This window comes from Paramisgurnus dabryanus, chromosome 3 (genome assembly GCF_030506205.2).
Source record: "Paramisgurnus dabryanus chromosome 3, PD_genome_1.1, whole genome shotgun sequence".
Taxonomy (NCBI): Eukaryota; Metazoa; Chordata; class Actinopteri; order Cypriniformes; family Cobitidae; genus Paramisgurnus; species Paramisgurnus dabryanus.
Window position 1 is genome coordinate 31137129 of NC_133339.1, and position 6530 is coordinate 31143658.

Sequence of the window (6530 nt, forward strand, 5' to 3'; positions counted from 1 at the left end):
ACGAACAGCTAAAAAGGAAACCATTAAATTGCATTATATGACCCCTTTAACTTTTTACAGTGGGCATGGTTTTTAAATAAATTAATAAAAAGCAACTTGGTAGTTAAAAATACATAATTTAGTGAACTTTTTAGTAACATTGTAACTTTTTGTTCCAGTTTATACTTAAATTAGTTTATCATTATACAGTTAAGATGTTTAAATAACATGGGAGAACAAAATAAATAAAGACACCTCTGCCGATGGCGATGTACATTGTGGTTGTCAGGATCTGCTGTCTAATATTTTTATCATTAGAAACTAATACAACTGTGGGGCTCAAATGTTTATCAACTTGCAGGAGTGACTCCAGTTCTGTACCTGCAACGATTATTTTGATGCAGTTGTTACACATGCAGTCATGTACACAATGCCTGAAACATTGTGTAGATGACCCATATAATTTTAAGTTTAGAGATTCTTAATTCAGTTTATTTAAACAATATAATTTAGATGAATCCTATGTATCTTAGTGGCTCTGAGAGCATCATAATGTGCACAACAGTACACATAATGTCAAAATTCCATTAAATTTTTCTCCTACTGAAACAAAAACAGCTAAAACAAGCATAAGCTGGTGAATTGGTTTCAGCTGGTCTTCCAGCCTGATTTTAGCAGGTATAGTTGGTGTAGCAAGCTGGTCACTTTTTAAGCTGATCAAGCTGGACTTAGCTGGTCATGCCGGAAGACCAGCTGACCCACCAGCTTGACCAACTTTGCCAGGCTGAGAGGACCAGCTTAACCACCTAGCGCCACCTTAAACAAGCTAAAACCTGCAAACCAGTTTAAGATGTTTTTTTTTTTTTTGTTAGTTAGACAAGGTCTCACCTAGATATAATCACAGTTATTGTAACATGTTCAATGTGTTACCTGATGTATCCATATCTACTGCCAGCCTTTATTGATCTGTTTAAGTTTATGTACATAGAATTATGATGATCTGAGCAAGCAGCGCCTCCTTCTGTTTAATTAATTAACTTGACACGGTAGGTCCAGAAATGTTACAACAGGAATCGTAGGCCTAGAATAATACAGAATAAAGTCATTATAAACAAAAGCGAATTATATAAACTACATTTATAATAACTACTGTGTTCAATATTTTATTTATTGAATACCAAATACATACAAGACACGTGGCATGCTCGGAAGTGTTAACGTTTTCAACTGAAACTGAGTTTTAAAAATACTCTTATAAAATACAACAAAAGGCATCAACCAGTCATACTTATCGTTTATGAATATTCAATAATCTTCTGACCGGAATTTCGGTCAATTCCCGAAAATTACGCTATTCCGCGTACTACATTTCCCAGAATCCCCTGCGTTTTGTTTAAGGGCGTGTGAGAGAGATGAAAACTGGATCATCTGCAGACTTTGATTTAGCATCAATGGTGAGAATACTGTGTTTGATTAACAGATTTGCATAATATATCTTATATCCTGATGTTTTGTACTAGCTAAGGTAAAGGGCTATCCTAACTGTTACATTTTGTAAAGCTAAATCTGATGTTTTCTCAAAGCTGCTCGAAAATCTAACTTCGACAGCTAGCCAAAAGAGCTAGTCAGCTCACTTCAGGCATGCGAGTATATAATCAAACGTATCTCATTGCTTGACTTGAAACATGTTTTGTCGTGCTATATGTAGACAAAAAAACAGTAAAAATTCTGTTATTTGTTTTATTACTAATTAATCGGATGCCGATAGTACCATGTCTACATTTTTCGCAACTACCAGCTAACAAAATCTTGGCTGTGTCTCAAAACAAAGTACGTTAACGTTAGGTTGCCCATCTTGACGCGTCGGAGCATTTGGCAGCTCACTAGTTATTGAGACAGACACCAAACGCATTTAATACAACACTTTTAATGTTGTATGAGTTGTTAATTATAGATAGCATCATGCTGCTAATATTACAGACGCCACCATTTATTTATTTGCTTATTCTTTCTGACACGCAGACGTGTTTCACATGTTCTGACGTGTCGGGATATGTTTTTGGATATTTAAATAAAAACTATTGACCCATTTTAGGCCCTTTAATCAACATTGCCTTTGATAATAAAATTATTTTAAAGCACCTTTAAGTATACTTTAAAGGCAGGAATTTGTTTTCTATAATGTTTGATTTCAGTATACATCAGATATTGTGTTAAAACTGCATACAGTCCATAATAATCATTGGCATTAACTTCACTTTGTCGTAAGCGTTAGAGTTGCAAGATATATCGCAATATGCATAGCAATAGAAAGCGGTAACTACATTTTGGGGGAGGCATTGTTGGATATATCGTTTTCAGCCTATTTTTTATTCTATTTTAAATTGATTTTGTAAACTTAAAGCTGTCTGGGAAATCCAGGCTTAAGTCTCATAAGTTTAATTTCACTCATTCATTTTACATTGATTTCAACCTTTGATATGATCCTACCCAGTCGGTATTAAACATATTAAGGTTATATTGTCAGGGATGGACATCACTTTTTTTGTCCTGGTTCTCAAAGGAGTAGAGCTGCAACTATCGACTATTTTTTCAACCGATTAATCTATCGATTATTTTTTCGATTAATCGAATAGTCTAATGATTTTTTTATACATATAATTCACCAACAAATAATAAATGTAACATCTGCCATTAACGCCAACATTTTATTTAAGCATTTTCTTAATTAAACAAACACACAAACCAAAATGTTCAACATGAAAAATAAAGTGGCAGTGCCACTTTAAAAGAGGCATTATTCACCTTAAACAATAAAATAGGCATATATTAATATTTTAAACATTAGTTTATGATTAGTACATGCATTAACTCAGCATTAGTTCAGACTGAAGTAAAAATAAGTTCATTGTGATTCATGAACCCTTATATAAGATGTAATGGTTATATTATTACTGTTAATATTATTACTATTAGTAGTACTGCATTCTCATTTAACTTTAACATTTAACTTTTCTTAAGTTCCGGGTAAAAAACAAGTTCAGTTAGTATGATCTTCTAATATTTTATAAACAGCGTTTATGCCGCTGTTACTTTAAATAAACGCATGTCAGGAATACCTTACAAGACGAGCTTCTGTAATATCTGCGCACATATTCGCAAAAAAGACGTTCATTGGGAACTCCGCACTGCCAGCTGGCTTTCAGTGCACGCGGGCACATGCCTATCAGTTCTCAATGTGACAGTAACTTATTATTTCATAACTTCTTAATATAAAAACATGTCCTGCTCTTTATTTACTGTTTCAACATACTGCCCAGAAGCGATGCAATGTCACGTCTGTCAGGCGTCTCGCAGCTCGTATTAAACGAAGATGTAAACGCAGCTGTATTAAGCACAATATGTATTGATTCTATTGTTTATAGAGTAAGTATAAAAACTTACTGTAATAGTTCAAATTCTTACGCTGACGTCTCGTCATTTTGAGGTCGGAGAGCTCCAGGTTTTCTTCTTTTAAGATGATCATACACAGGTGTTGCGCTGCTGTGGTATGCCATTTCAGTTTTACACAGTATGTGTTCTATTTGGTCTCTGCTTAAAGTATTCCCACACTTTTGATCGCGTTCTGTCTGTTTGGTATAACACTTGTATCACCCGGTCGGAGCTGAAGCCGCCTTCATTTCAAAATGTAAACAGTGCGACGCATCGACGCATTTCCGGCAAATCGACGTAATTACGTAATCGACGTAATCGACTACGTCGACGCGTCGTTCCAGCCCTACTTGCACCTGGAGATGTTGGTTAGTACTTGCTTGCTCTATTATGGCACAGACATCCTACCTGCTGTCATCATCACTAATTTCCTGACTAATCTAATCGCCATATTTCTTTGGTTTAAGCATGGTAGAGGATGATGTACATAAAATAAAATATGCCTGGTTATTGTTTTTAATCCATATAAATATCTATTAGCCTGCCTAACTCGTATACATTTCAAATGTTGTTAAGGACAAGTAAATGGTCAGTAATAAAAAAATTATGAGCATTGGCACAAATGCATACAATAGAACAAACATACCAATGTGATAAACAGTGCTGTTCATGTTGTTTGGTCTGTAGTTTTCAAGTAGAGTACATAACTGATAAAAGTAATCAGATACTGCATAGTCTTTACTGTATAAATAGGGTAATTAATTCTTATTAAAGTTAAAAAAGTTTGTCAGTCAAGACAAGGAAATTTTGATTTTCTTTGTTTGTGGTCTGATTTCCATTAAAAACAGCATCAGGTTTATACTCTAAAATGCTGGGTTGTTTTTTAACCCATGGCTGGGCCCAGTATTGGACAGAACACATGGTTAGGTAACAACAACCCAGCATTTTTGTACTATCACTTTACACGGATCAGTTTATTGTTGTTACACATTTTATTTCTCAACTGCTTATATTAATTTAATGTGTAACAGACTACTAAAATAATGGCATTTTAAGATAATTTTGTGTAAAAAATTCCTCTTAAGTGCAAGAAAACAAACTTGGTGGTTTGCATTTGCCCATTGGCTTAACTATTTGTTTGTATTGGCGTGCTGTCTGAAGCCTTGGGATGCGGATCAGGCTCACGCTTTAGATGTGCGCGCAAACAAAACTTATCAAACAACGCATGAGTAAAGTATTGAGATCTGTTTTACTTCTTTTTGTGCTTGAACATTTAAATTGGCTAATCGGTAGGGGTGGGCAAATAAAATGTGCCGATTCTGAATCGATTCACAAATGTCAAGAATCGATTCTTAAATGTTAGTTTACAAAATAACGTCACGTAATCAGAACCAAAAGGCGGAACTCAACTGGGGGAGCGGTGATGCACACGGACAACTAAGAGAGCGCGCCCTGCAAGAGCGCATAGCGGAGCTTACAAGAGCAGAAGAGAAAGAACACTTTAAATGCTTGTAGGACTATACTGCATATATCTTTACATTGAATTTAGGGCTGTCACCATTACTCTATTCTTTTTGAGGAGTTTTAAAAAAAAATCCTTGAGTACATGTCGAGTACTCCTTAAAATAGCGGAGATGCGGTTTAGTGAAACAAACAGTATCAGAAGCATACAAATCAGCGCTACGCTGCCTCTCTCTCCCTCTCGTTTGCTCGCTCACACACACCGTGCGTGTGAATCAGCAACTGCGTGAGGCAAGAATGCGCATCCATGTGAATTTTGGAAGTTAAAGACGACTGAGCTGCAGTGGCATGGCAAAACACATTTGAGAAGAAAGGCGCAGCAACTCAAAAAGACCTGCATGTTTCACAATTACTCCAAAAGACCATAATGACAATTTTGCGCGTGGAGCAGCAGTTGTGCGATCTACCGGCATTGCCTTTGCGATCGACGTATTGGACACCCCTGCCCTAAACCATCCGCTGAATGTTTAGATATAACATGCATATACTTCTGTAAAAATATGCACATAGTTTGTTATTCAGTCGCTGGGTGCGCTGCATTATATAAATACAGTAATACTGCCAATCACTGTGTATAATAATGATGATTAGACGCTTAACGTTGGTGGAAGTTAATGCCGGTTATCATATAGAATTAATATGTCATGTAAATTAATATTTTTACTGGTTTAAATGTCTTAAAACAGAAACAGGACATGTATGTATATAAGAATGACATTATTTATCCCTAGTTGCATTAAAGTACAGTATATGACAGTACAGAGACTAGCAAAAGCGCAAACATTAACCTGGCTTTGAAAGCAAATGCGACGTAATGACGTCACAGATATGCAAATTAGTACGTCAAGAATCGATTCTGAATCGAATCGGGACCCTAAGAATCGATTCTGAATCGATTCATGAGGGTCCAAGCGATTTCCACCCCTACTAATCGGGCCAGTGACTGTTGCATCTAACAACACTCATTTGAACACGTATGTAAAAATGATCTCACCAATGATGCACGGAAAAATCCCTTATGTTGCAGTAAATTAGGTAACTATTTAACAAAATTTCAGCAACGTTGGTACGCAAAAGCGCCTTTTAGAGCAGTGTCTGGTCCACATTTTTTATTTTAATCGTGCATGTTATGTGCGACCCGATATATTTTCGCAGAATATTCTTTAAATTTTGTTGGATGATTTGTAAACCACCAAAAATGACTCAAAGAGATAGTTCATCTAAAAATTAATATTCAGTTGTCATTTACTCACTTTCATGTTGTTACACACTTGTATAGTTTTTTTTGTTCTGATGAAAACAAAGGAAGATAATTTAAGGAATGATTGTAACCAAAACAATTAGAAGCACAATTCACTTCCATAGTTTTCCTCAAAATATCTTTGTGTTCAGCAGAACAAAGAAGTGTATACAAGTTTAAAATATTTTGATGGTGAGTAAATTATGGCTAAATTTTCATTTTTGGAAGAAGGAGGATTATCACAGATAGGGTTACGTATTGCATTATTAAGCAAGTTTGTTGCAATCTTCGTGTAGCCCTAGTTTGTGATTTTATGTTTTAATTAGTTAACAACAGTAAGTCATACCAAGTGATTTTT